At 39.3% G+C, this 14,504-nt stretch overlaps 1 long non-coding RNA gene across 1 annotated transcript in view; it reads right to left on the minus strand.

The window, feature by feature from the left end:
- Nucleotides 1-14,504, minus strand: part of LOC137226462 (uncharacterized) — a 143,151-nt gene that overhangs the window by 107,449 nt on the left and 21,198 nt on the right. The gene's annotated exons all lie outside the window — the stretch shown is intronic.

Below are 14,504 nucleotides of genomic sequence, written 5' to 3' on the forward strand. Positions count from 1 at the left end.
GAAAGTACATGAAAAGGATACACACTTTACATATATTTAAGTCCAATAAGAGCCTTCAATTTGAAAGCTGGAAAGTAATTAAGTATCAACAGAGTATCTTCCATATGCAAGACCTACACTAGGAACAATGAAGACATGAAGATGTAAGACTCCATCTGTACTTTCAACATGCTTACAGGAGCACAGAGCATAAAAGAGGTTAGAAATATCTCTAATATGAGGTAGACATTTGGAAATGGTATAATGGTTATGGAGAGGACATCTATTTCACCAGTTTTAGAGCTGTTTACATTTGCTGTCACTTCAAGTCCCATTCACTCTTCAACCCACCTTCTGGGCACCACCTTCTGCCCACATCATTCCTCTGGTGAAGTGCATTCACCAAAGTCACCAATGACCTTTTCTTGCAAAACCATATTGACACTATTCAACCCTTACTTTATTGTCCTCTCTGTAGCATGTGCATGATGACCACTCCTTTTTCCTGCAATGTTCTCTTCACCTAGATCCCATTATGGTCTCCTGGTTCTCTTTCTCCCTTACTGGCTGCTCCTCTGGACTCCTCTTCCTAGGCTGGTCTCATTGCTGTCTGTGTTCAGTCCTTGTCCTTCTTAGTGTCTCACTCCACACTCTCTTCCTCAGAGATCTCATCTGCTTCCATGGCTTTCAATGTCATCCATGTGGTGATGGCTTCATAATACTTATCTCCAGCCCAGATTTGTCCCCCAAGCTTCAGATCTGACTATCCAAATTCCTTCTGCAGCCTCACTTGGATGCCCCATTGTTCACTTCACGTTCAAGAACATAGTTAAATCTATCATCTCTCCTCCTCAGACCTACTCCGTCCTCTCCCTTGTTCCCTGTCTAGGTTAATGGTACCATCATTCACGGGCTGCCCAAGCCAGAGATCAAACTTAACTTCTGCCTTCCTCACCCTCCACATCTAAACCATAAATCTTATTGATTACTTTCCTTAATATTTCTTGAATCCATGCACTTCTCTACTATGCTACCTATTCTATGACCCTATCATTTCCTGATGAATTAAATACTCACTTTACTGGTCTAACTCCCAGTTTTGCCTCTCTCTAATCCCTTTTGTACCCTGCAGAATGACTTTTCTAATATATAAATTTGATCATTCTACTTCCCTATATAGAACACTTCAGTGACATCTAATTGTCCTCAGAGTAAGTTCCAAACACTTTTGCAGGTCATTCAAAGTTCATCACTGATTGGCTCCTGCCTACCTCTAGAGAAGCACCATACCGTAGAACTTTCTGTGATGATGGAAATATTCTATATCTGCACTGTCCAACATAGTAGCCACAACTGGCTATTGTGCTCTTTAAATATGGCTAATGCAATCAAGGGACTGCATTTCTAATTTTATTTACTTTTAATTACTTTTAAGTTAATATTAGTTAGCCACATGTGGTTCTTGGCTACCATAATGGACAGCACACCTTCTACCACACCACCCCCTGCAGCCCCCTGGAATCTCTATGCTTTAGTGACACCATCCTTCTTATAGTTCTTCAATCAAGACATGCTTTCTTTCTTGTACTTCCTTTTCCTCTCTCATCACCTGAATAACTCTTACCTAGACTTCATGACATGATTTATTCCTATTTTCGTGGAAGGTTTTTTCTCATCCCCCAAGCTAAACAATGTGACTTCCTTAGACACCTCTGCTTACTCCATTATAGCACTGGTCGCCCTCTGTGGCCACTGTCAGTCTACTCATCTGAGTTCCCAGTAGACCATGGGTTCCTTGAGAGCAGGGATTGTGTGGCATTCATCATCGTGTTTCTAGCATAGTGCCTGGCGCTTACAGACACTCAGGAAAGGAGTGAATGGGTTGCTTTACACTGGAGATATGCCCCCCTGCCCCCGAGCTGTATTAGATCAGTCTTAGTTAAGGACAGACATTCTCATAGAGGAGGTTGGTTAAAGGAAGGGCCAAAAGGGATTAAATGTACCACAGCCTTTGTTACTGAACTGATAAAAGGAACTTCTTTCCTAAGAGGCTGGTTATCTTAGGGCATCTAGCAATTTAAGATAACCTGCCCTTTCTGGCATCTGTTGTACAATTCTTTTTTAATTCAAGTGGCCCCAGAAGTGTAGGTGAGATGGTCATGGGGCAAGAAAAGGGAACTTCGGATATCATATCTGCTGGCTGGGTATCATAGTCAATAAAAACCTTACCATTTTTTCATTTCTCTGTCATTACTTGAAAAGACAATGACAGTCTCCTGGCATTGGTAGATGGCATGATATTAATTAAAACAATAATCGTGACACACCTCAAACTTCATGAAAAATGGTAGAAAATAAATGAGGTATATTATTAGTAAATATGAATTAATTTATTATCTAAGTAGAGTTGGTTTTGACCATTTAAATGTCATAATGGTACAAACATTGCTCTTGCCTTGTTTTTGAATTGCTGTTAAATCGTAGTGATCACTGACTAACCCACTCCAGCATCTTGCCATTACTTAGCATGGCATTTAAAATTACATTTTGACATCTCTAAGAAATGAGCTGTTTTGCTCTTTTTGATAATTCATTTTGAAAAATTGAGTCAGCTACCCTGGAAAGCACTAATTCAACCTCTAACTGATCACCCTAATTAGCTCAGTCTATATTAAGAAAATACTTCCGTTATGGTATTCATTCATTTATTCATTCAAAAATTACCAAGTTCTACTTCTCGCTCTGAAGTAGGGTATTATGTTAGATTGTCACCCACTGGCCTCTCCCTGCCTCTAGAGCAGCACTGATAGAACTTTCTGTGATCATAGACATGTCCTCTCTTTGCACTGTGGTGAAAGGGATACAAAATGGATAGGAAATGGTCCCTGCTTCCAGGCATTTCAACCTTTAAGTTGTTACCATGGCAATGAAAACAACAACAATCACAACTCAGACACTTGTTTAAGTCACTTTCCCTTTAACTCAGGTCAAGTATTCATAAATAAAGGTAATAATACCTTTCCTTACTACCCCCCATGGTCGCTGGGAGAGTCAGTTGAGATAGCGTGTTTCAGTCACTGAACAAACGGGGGTGGGCCTCCTATGTCCCTATGATGTGCCTTCCTTGAGCCAGGTTCAGTTGGGTTTGCAGGGTACTGACAAAGTGCCTGCCCTCGTGGTGGAAGTACCTTGTTGAGGTTCCTATTATCCTGTCTCTTTATCCAAACTTGGTTCCTCCCCAGAGTCCAAGAGGCGATGGATTCTGTGGGTGACTGAACGGGCAGCACAGTGCAGAGATTGAGGGCACCCATGTTGTAGCCCCGACTCTGTACTTCTGAGATGCGGGCTTTAGTGAATTACCAACATCTCTCAGCCCCTTGATCTCACGTTCAGTACAATGAGGATATTAATGCCTATCATTTGGGGTTGTTGAATATAGTAAATAAAAACACACTGCCAGACAGTCCAGAAGTAGCTGTTGTTAGGATTTCCTCTGTCTGTTTACCTCCCTCCAGGACTTCTTCAAACCACTTATCCACAGCACTATGCCAAGCAAAGTCACAGAGCCTGGTGCCGAGCAGGGATTTTTACCCAAAATAAATGAGGGAGAAAAAAGAAGCTTGGCATGAGGAACACTAGGAGGAAGCCAAAAAAGGGGTGTCATTCCCATTGGTCAGTTCCCCTCGGCACTTTGCATCACGGCATTCTTGCCCAGCCAGTGGAACTAATTGCATGACAAAAAGACAGACTGGTGACTTGGGCTTTGAAATTAAAATCACTTCAACCACGTCCTGATCGCTTCACAAACACATTATAGGCAAATCAATTTTGTTCACCCAGGCTTTGCACGCCTGTTAATTTTGTGCAGGTGCTTTGTCAAGATCCACCAGAGGACAAATGATTTGGAGAAGGACAATGCAAGTGATAAAAGAGTGAACAGTGTAACCAGCCAAGCATTTGAATGTTTCTGATATTTAAGTACAAACCCTCTTTCTTACTTTTCAATAAACCCTTGTCACAAAGACAAAGAACACTAGCGCAGGCAATGCTGGTTTATCTGGCAAGCTAGGACAAGAAGTCTCTATTAATTCTAATTATTTTTATTTCTCTCCCGCCACCTCCTGTAGCAACTGGAGGTAAAGTTAAAAACAGGAGGTGATGATGTGGAGGTGGTCATGCCAAGAACCCAGAGACAGAAAGAGCAGACGCCCTGGGTTTTGAAGCACTGATTAGCCAGCGTGCTCCCACACGTGTCACAAAAGCAAAAGCTGCTTTGTCATTATTTGCAGGAGGTAGGAACCCCAGATCCTTTGGGAACTTGAGGGATCTTAAGAGCGAGAAATCTAACCTGGGCTCTCTGACAGAATTTTCAAAATAGTGTGAACTTAGCTGCATTATTCTGGGGGAATCAATTCAGAGAATTTAGAGGCACTAAGTCCACAACTGTTCAGTACACTAGCCACTAGTCACATGTAGCTGTTGAACTATGGCTAGTCCAAATTGAGATGTGCTGTGTCACGCATCCTGGAGTTTAAAGACTTGGGGTGAAAAAGAGAAGGTAGGCTATTTCATTAATAGCTCTATACTCATTACATATTGAAATGAGAATATTTTGGATGTGTTAGGTTATATAAAAAATATTATAAAATTCATTTCACTCGTTTCTTTTTACTTTTTTAATGTACCTACTAGAAATCTTAAAATTATATCTAAGTCTTGCGTTTGTGACTCACGTTTTACTTCTATGAGGCAGAAATTCTCTAGAAGCTTAAGAATAACTTGGTTAGAGGGATAAAGAGGGAAATTTAGAAGAAAATAGCTTTGGAAAGAAACAATTATTTGGCCAGCTTCTGTCAGTCAGGACAAAATAGACTGAGTGTTTTTCATGTCATGCAAGTTCAAACTGCCAGAAATGAGCAGAGAGAGGGAAGAAACAGAGGCAAGGACAACAATTTGAAATTGCAACTAACTGGAAAAATTTGTAAAGAACTGGAAGAATAACTGGGTTGAAACTAGCAAGGAATCTTCATTTGATATTAGAAGTGATAGAAACTGTAGAAGTGATAGAAACTGCCCTGAATTCTAGAAAGTCAGAAGATACTGATAACAGAGTGGAAAGGAAGAAGTTATTCTGGAAAAGACCACTTTGACTTTTAGATATTGTCATCAACTTGCAGAAAAGAAGCCAGATTGCCTTCTTTAGAAGGCAATAATAGAGCTGCCCGCTCTTATGACATCTGTAAAGAGCAAGTAATCAAAGTGAAAATCAGGAATTCATTAAAGTAAACAGTTTCTGATATAAATCATAAGATCAGGGCAGATTTGACCTACAGGTCATAACTCTGATCAATAATTAAAAGATACTTTCCAAGATAGGGCGATCTCCAGGGACAGGATAGTTAGATGGCAGCAAGAAACCTCGTAAGATGGCATTTACCTAGAAGTCACCAACATTTCAGGTCTGGTCCTCTGCACTGTGGACTCAGAAACTAAGTCTTCTTCATGTCCTAAAGACAGCCCAGTCATTCTCAAATTGCGATGCTGTTACAGCACAGCAGCACACCTGAGACCTTGGTAGAAATGCACGTTCTTGTGCCTTATTACAGACCCAGTGAAGCAGAATCGCTGGGGGTGGGGCCCAGGAATCTAGTTTTAATAAGTCCTGCTTGAAATTAACCAAGCACATGCTCAGGTGATGCCGGTGATTCCAATGCATGCTCAAGTTTAAGAACCCCTAGACTAATGACCACAGGACTACAAACAGAAAATGTATTCATTGATAATCATAAACTGAACTGTCACATGCAACAAAACCCTCACATTAGTAAGGTTAGGACAACCTTTCCCTAAGAGGCAAATCTATCTGGGTAGCTTGTGCGTTCGTGAAAAGGTTTCTTGGTGAGCCTGAAATCAAAGCAAGGACAGTAAAATGTATGATTAAACTCTTCCCTTTTGTTTTTCATTTCCATTTCAACTCTCACTCCCTTGGGAGGATGGGTTCATCCCTGCTGGACAAGAGCAGATGGGTAAGGAGAGGAATGTGAGGAACTGACTGGTACAATTGCTCCCACTCCGAGCCAATTACACAGTCCACTAGAAGAATGTGTTCCACCAAATTACAGGATGAAGTTTCCTTCAGTTAATTATATTAACAAGTAGACATCTTATATTTGCAACACTTGATTTACAGATACTGGTTATGACCAAAACAGTCAATACATGTACACATGGTACACACAAGAGTCCAGCAAATAGACATTCTATCTAACAGCTTATTCTTTGCTACACAAATCTTTTCTAAACTCCTTTTCCCTCAAGGGAAAAGCTAACAGGTCTGAAGTTAATCTTTCCCTGATTACTTCCCTTATATATGGATGTTCTTGTTATAATGTAATTAGGGGTTCAATTTACTTAGGTAACTGAAAGCGATGCACTGAAATTCAGCCTTTGCCAAGACCTCTGCTCTACTTCCATCAGTGTCCTTGGCTTATCCGACTCTTAAAGTCCCCAAAAGGCAGAAATAGGTGCTCTCCATCTTCTGTATCTTATTGGTTATATGATTTATCTGCCACAATCATCCAAATTTTCCATCCTGTTGTACTTTTATTTGCATTAATTAATCTTCACATTAAAATACTTTCAGTTTTCATCTTCTTTCTTAAAGCCTTCTATAGAATCCAGCTTTGACGTGTAATTTTTAAACTTTACCTATATTTTTATTTTTAATAATTCTATTTCTTTCAGCTAACACCAGTCCAATGCCCTCCTTTTACATAAAAGTTTCCCCTTTCCTTCAGAACACCTGCACATGATCCTGAAACACTGATCAGTGCTGAATGGACACTGCAGTGTTTTCTGTTTCATGTTTATCACCTACTTCTGGTTGATAGGTTTCTTCTCTTAGAAATGTTAACATCATCGATTATTTTTGAACTGGACTCTGAAGCTCTTCCTATTCCTGGCCATGAAAGAGAGCTATTCAAGATATAGCTATTGCCTAATTTTAATAATGGTGTTAACTTTTATCACTTAACTTTCAGTTTTCCGAGAGCCCCTCTGGCACATCTGTATCTGCTCGCCATCCTTACCTTCTCTCTTTACATCTATGGTAATATAAAAGCCCACATTCATAATATTAATCCTCAGGTCCTACAGGTTCCAAAGTGTCTTCTGAATCATCAAGAAAAACTGCTGTTAAAAAACAACAGTTTTGGAGTTGGTGTATTTGAATCGACTATGATTCTTAGAGAACTGCCAGTCCATCTCTCCCAAATGAGAACCACATATTACCAGGAATATTTATCTAATGAAAACAATACATTTCTGAACCATAAAAATGACAGTTCCTGGTGTAATTACAGAATATATCATATCATGCCAAGATTCAATCACCTGTTTTGTCAAATAGTCATATCATTTCTGGTATCTGTTGATAATTAAATAATCAAAATGTTATGGAGCCAGGTACTTTAAGAAAGCATTTGTGAGCTTTTGACAACAGAGACTCTGATCTGCTCATCTATGCATACCCAGAAATAGCTCACAATAGGTACTCAGTGGGAGGAAGGAAGGAAGGAATCTCAGTCCTGCCAAGATAAAGATTTATCCAGGGCTTCCCTGGTGGCGCAGTGGTTCAGAGTCCGCCTGCCGATGCAGGGGACATGGGCTCGTGCCCCGGTCTGGGAAGATCCCACATGCCGTGGAGCGGCTGGGCCCATGAGCCATGGCTGCTGAGCCTGTGCGTCTGGAGCTTGTGCTCTGCAGCAGGAGAGGCCACAACAGTGAGAAGCCCACGTATCACAGAAAAAAAAAAAAAAAAGATTTATCCATTTAATGACAAACCCACAGCCAATGGTGCAAAGCTGAAAGCCTTCTGTATAAATTCTGAAACAAGACAAGGATGCCCACTCTCATCACTTCTATTCAGCATAGTATTGGAAGTCTTAGCCACCACAGCAATCAGACAAGAGAAGCAAATAAAAGGTATCCAGATTGGAAGGGAAGAGATAAAACTGTCACTATTTGCAGATGACATGACACTCTATAGAAAACCCTAAAGGTTCTACACAAAAACTATTAGAACTAATAAATGAATTCAGCAAAGTAGCAGGATATAAGATTAATATACAGAAATCTGTTGCATTTATTCACACTAACAAATATCAGAAAGAGAAAGTAAAAAAAATCCCTTTTATTTTTTGTTGTTTTTAAGGTTTTATTATTAAAAAGATAAGATACCTTTGTTGAACCTTCTCATTGAAAAAAAATCCCTTTTAAAATTGTGTCAAAAAAAAAAAAAAAAAAAAAAAAACCTAGGAATAAACCTAACCAAGGAGGTGAAAGATCTATACACTGAAAACTATAAAACACTGGTAAAGGAATTGAAGATGGTTCAAAGAAATGGAAAGATAGTCCATGCTCTTGGATTGGAAGAACTAATATTGTTAAAATGGCCATACTACCCAAAGTAATCTACAGATTTAATGCAATCCCTATCAAATTACCCATGACATTTTTCACAGAACTAGAACAAATAATCCTAAAATTCATATGGAACCACAAAAGATCCAGCAATTCTGAGGGAAAAAAGAGCTGGAGGCATAACTATCCCAGACTTCAGACAATACTACAAAGCTACAGTAATCAAAACAGCATGGTATTTGCACAGAAACAGACATATAGATAAGTGCAACAGAATAGAAAGCCCAGAAATAAATCCACACAGTTATGCATAATTAATCTTTAACAAAGCAGGCAAGAATATACAGTGGAGGAAGACAGTCTCTTCAACAAGTGATGTATGGGAAAGCTGGACAGCCTCATGTAAATCAATGAAGTTAGAACATTCCCTAACACCATATACAAAAAAACACAAAATGGTTTAAAGACCTAAATATAACACATGACAGCATAAAACCCCTAGAAGAGAACATACTCAAAATATTCTCTAACATAAATCATAGGAATATTTTCTTAGATCAGTCTCCCAAGGCCAAAGAAATAAAAGCAAAAATAAACAAAGAGACCTAATCAAACCTAGAAGCTTTTGCATAGCAAAGGAAACCATCAACAAAACAAAAAGACAACCCACAGAATGGGAGAAAATATTTGCAAATGATGTGACCGACAAGGGTTAATTTCCAAAATATACAAACAGTTGGTACAACTCAATATCAAAAAAAGAAACAACCTAATCAAATAATGGGCAGAAGACCTAAATAGACATTTCTCCAAAAAAGACATACAGATGGCCAACAGGCACATGAAAATGTGCTCAACATCACTAATTATTAGAGAAATACAAATCAAAAACACAATGAGGTATCACCTCACACTGGTCATAATGGCTATCATCAAAAAGTCTACAAATAATACATGCTGGAGAGGGTACGGAAAAAAGGGAACCCTCCTACACTGTTGGTGGGAATGTAAATTGGTTCAGCCACTATGGAAAACAGTATGGATGTTCCTTAAAAAAAAACAACAACAACTAAAAATAGAGCTACCACATGATCCAGGAATCCCACTCCAGGGCATAAATCTGGAAAAGACAAAAATTATAATTCAAAAAGATATATGCACCTCAATGTTCATAGCAACACTATTTACATAGCCAAGACATGGAAGCAACCGAAGTGCCCATCAATAGATGAATGGATAAAGAAGATGTGGTATATATATACAATGGAATACTACTCAGCCATAAAAAAGAATGAAATATTTCCATTTGTAGTAACATGGATGGACCTAGAGATTATCATACCAAGTGAAGTAAGTCAGACAGAGAAACGTATCACTTATATGTGGAATCTAAAAACTAATACAAATGAATCTATTTACAAAACAAACAGACTCACAGACATAGAAAGCAAACTTATGGTCACCAGAGGGAAAAGGGAGGTGGGGAGGAATAAATGAGGAGTATGGGATTAACAGATACACACTACTATACATAAAATAGATAAGCAACAAGGATTTACTGTGTAACACAAGGAATAATATTCAATATCTTGTAATAACCTATAATGGAAAATTATATGTATATGTGTGTGCGTATATATACGTGTGTGTGTGTCTATATATATGTATCTGAATCACTTTGTGGTACACATGAAATTAACACAATACTATAAATTGACTAAAAATTTTTTTAAAGATTTATCCATTTATTAAGCAAATGCATTTTTTTAACATCTTTATTGGAGTATAATTGCTTTACAATGGTGTGTTAGTTTCTGGTTTATAACAAAGTGAATCAGCTATATGTATACATATATCCCGATATCCCCTCCCTCCTGCATCTCCCTCCCACCCTCCCTATCCCACCCCTCTAGGTTGTCACAAAGCACCGAGCTGATGTCCCCATGCTATGCGGCTGCTTCCCACCAGCTATCTCTTTTACATTTGGTAGTGTATATATGTCCATGCCACTCTCTCACTTTGTCCCAGTTTACCCTTCCCCCTCCCTGTGTCCTCAAGTCCATTCTCTATGTCTGCATCTTTATTCCTGTCCTGCCCCTAGGTTCTTCAGAACCTTTTTTTTTTCTTTTTAGATTCCATATATATATGTGTTAGCATACGGTATTTATTTCTCTCTTTCTGACTTACTTCACTCTGTATGACAGACTCTAGGTCCATCCACCTCACTACAAATAACTCAATTTCATTTCTTTTTATTGCTGAGTAATATTCCATTGTATATATGTGCCATATCTTCTTTATCCATTCATCTGTCGACGGACACTTAGGTTGCTTCCATGTCCTGGCTATTGTAAACAGAGCTGCAATGAACATTGTGGTACATGACTCTTTTTGAATTATGGTTTTCTCAGGGTATATGCCCAGTAGTGGGATTGCTGGGTCATATGGTAGCTCTATTTTTAGTTTTTTAAGGAATCTCCATACTGTTCTCCACAGTGGCTGAACCAATTTACATTCCCACCAGCAGTGCAAGAGGGTTCCCTCTTCTCCACACCCTCTCCGTAAGCAAGTACTTACTGATATATTTTTACAGTACTTGGGATTGCATCTCTTACTGAATTGGCAAGAATTAGTATCACTGTGAGGGAGAGAGATTAAGGATACTGGCTAAAAAAAAATTTTTTTTTAAATGTCAATGGTCTTAACAATGTTCTGTTTTTCCTAAAGTGTATGGCTGAGGTGTAGCCCAGGCTGGCATGGAGGACAGAGGTGTTCTGGATCTCTTTACAGACACCCAACCTGGTTTTGTACTAGAGCCAGGGAGTTGTGAACAGCTCAGACCACAGACAAAATTCTGTTTCAGATATGACATTTTATTTAGCCTCTTCAGTAAGAGTTCTGACTAGAGGAATGAAAAGATGAGAAAGGAAAGAATCATTCATTTGGATGATAGAAAAGAGGTCTGGGCTCCTTATCGTAATTCAGATCAATGTCCAGAATCACAAAATCTCAGTTGGAAAACTCTTCATGGAACTTTCATTCCAGCCCTGTCCAATGCCCAAATCTCCTCTGTGCTGTCCCAAGCGAGTGGCCATCCAGCCTTCACCTGAGCACACAGGGGAAACAAGACTCTTGTTATTGTGGGAGTTCCTCCCTGTAAGGAGCTGACATGTGCCTTTCTGAAACTACCACCTGATGATTCTAACTCTGTTTCCCATTGCCACACAAGGAAGTCAAATTTCTCTTACACAGAGGCAGGTCATACTCCTCCTGGATTTTTCCTTTAAGCTAAATAGTCATATCCCTGAGGACATCCCACTTCAATTTATAAAAATCTTTTTTTTTTAGTTAATTAACACATCTATCACCTCACATATTTACTTTTTCGGTGAGAACATTTAAATTCTACGCTCATAGCAAATTTCAATTATACAATACAGTGTTATCAGTTACAGTCACCATGTTATACGTTACATCCTCAGACCTTATTCATCTTATAACTAAAAGTTTATACACTTTTATCAACCTCTCCCTATTTCCCCCACTCCCAAGGCAACCACTTTTCTACTCTGTTTCTATGAGTTTCCCTTTTTTTCTACATTCCACACATAAGTGATATCATGCAGTATTTTCTTTGTCTGCCCTATCTTACACCATACTAAAAAATCAAGCCAAATGGATTAAAGACATGAATATAAGACCTGAAACTGTAAACCTCTTAGAAGGAAATATAGGGGTCAAGCTCCTTGACATTGGTCTTGGCAGTGAGTTTTTGGATGTGACACCAAAGCAAAGGCAGCAAGAGCAGAACAAACATGTGAAACTATATCAAACTAAAAGGCTTCTGCTCAGCAAAAGAAACCATTAACAAAATTAAAAGACAACTTAGGGAACAGAAGAAAATATTTGCAAACCAAATATCTGATAAGAGGTTCCTATTTAAAATATATAAGGAATTTATACAACTCAACAGCAAAAAAAAAAAAAAAAAAAAAAATAGCCCAATTTAAAAATGGGCAAAGGACCCGAATAGACATTTTTCGAAAGATGATATACAAATGGCCAACAGGTACATGAAAAGGTGCTCAACATCACTAATCATCAGGGAAATGAAAATCAACACTACAGTGAGATATCATCTTACACCTGTTAGAATGGCTATTCTCAAAAAGACAAGAGATAGCAAATGCCGCAGGGGATGTGGAGAAAAGTAACCCCTTGTACTCTGTCGGTGGGAATGTAAATTGGTACTGTCACTTTGGAAAACAGCATGGAAGCTCTTTAAAAACTTACAAATAGAAATACCATATGATCCAGAAATCCCACTTCTGAGTATTTACCCAAAGGAAATAAAACCATTATCTCGAAGAGATATCTGAACTCTATGCTCAATGCACAAGAGCCAAGGTATAGAAACAACCTAAGTGCCTGTCAATGGATGAATGAATCAAGAAAATGTTTTATTATATATTTACAATAATACAACACAAAAACATAGAAATTCTGTTGTTGCAACAACATGGGTATGCCTGGGTAGTGGTATGCTAAGTGATATAAAAATCCTTTTTAATGTGAGGTGCCCCAACCTGAACCTGATACTCATTTTATAGTTCACCAGCTTACAGTGTAGTGATAGTATCACTTCCCTTTTCATTGCCACTCTATTTCCCCTACTCTTTAATTTCATGTGTACTATTCACCTTCTTGTATTAATTACCCTCTCCAAGTCTCAATTTCCATACCTATACTATGAGAACAATAGTACCGATCCTCAAAGAATTGCCATGAGCATCGTCACATAATGCTTAGCACATAGGAAGTACTCAACAAAAGTAAGCTATTATTATTGGCATTAAAAGTTTAGGACAAGGGGCTTCCCTGGTGGCGCAGTGGTTGAGAGTCCACCTGCCGATGCAGGGGACACAGGTTCGTGCCCTGGTCTGGGAAGATCCCACATGCCGCGGAGCAGCTGGGCCCGTGAGCCATGGCCTCTGAGCCTGCGCGTCCGGAGCCTGTGCTCCACAATGGGAGAGGCCACAACAGTGAGAGGCCCGCGTACCGCAAAAAAAAAAAAAGTTGTTAAAAAAAATGTTTAGGACAAAAATGGTGATGTTTCCCTTTCTAACAGAACCCCCAGCCTCCAAGTATACCCAATTTGAAGAAGGAGACTGAAATCTCAGTAATGGTAATGCGAGAAGCTTCCAAGATAGAAGGTAACACCTTTGATGAGTATATTAGTTAACTAATGATGCATGATAGATTACTGCAAAATTTAATGGCTTAAAACAACACTCATTTATCACATCGTAGTCTTGGAGTGTTAGGAATTCAGGTGTGGCTTGTAGGGGAACTGCCACAAGCTCACTTGCCTAGTTGTTGGCAGGACTAAGTCCCTGCTGGTTGTTGGACAGAGATATCATCTCCTTGTCACAGACCTGATCCTCTCCTAGGGCAGCTCACAACATGGCAGTGGGCTTTTCCCAGAACAAGTGAGCAAGATGGAAGCCACAGCCTTTTTGTAACCTAATCTCAGAAAAGATAGCCCATCATTTCCGCTGTTTTCTATTTGTTAGAAATGAATTCATAAGTACAGCCCACACTCAAGGCAAGGGTTGGAGGGATTGCACAAAGGCATGAAAAGAAGGAGGCCAGGATCACCAGGGACCATCGTGGGCTGCCTACCACAGTGAGGTTATGCCATCTTGTAAAGAAGAGGCTGGAAAAGAGAAGCACATGCGCGCACACACATACACACTAGCTGTCTATTCCCAGACTCACAGCTTTGAGTGATGGGAGAGGGAGGGGCGTCATTGATCAGGCACTATAGAATGCAGAGAGAGAAAGGATCTTAGACCTTATCTAAGTCAGCCCCCTCACTGTATGCTCAAGAAGACCAAAACCCAGAGGAGAGAAGTAGCCTGCCCAAGATTGCATATTAACTTGTGGTAGATCTCTGGCTTGAACCCAGGCTGACTCCTGGTCCAATGCTCTTTTCACTAGACTTAACTTTCCATTTCATCCTGGGCAAGAGCATTAGTTTTCACAAAAGCAATAACGTTTGTTCTCTCTTCCCAAATCAGTGTATCCCATATGCCGCTGAATTT

The sequence above is a fragment of the Pseudorca crassidens genome, chromosome 1 (genome assembly GCF_039906515.1).
Source record: "Pseudorca crassidens isolate mPseCra1 chromosome 1, mPseCra1.hap1, whole genome shotgun sequence".
NCBI lineage: Eukaryota > Metazoa > Chordata > Mammalia > Artiodactyla > Delphinidae > Pseudorca > Pseudorca crassidens.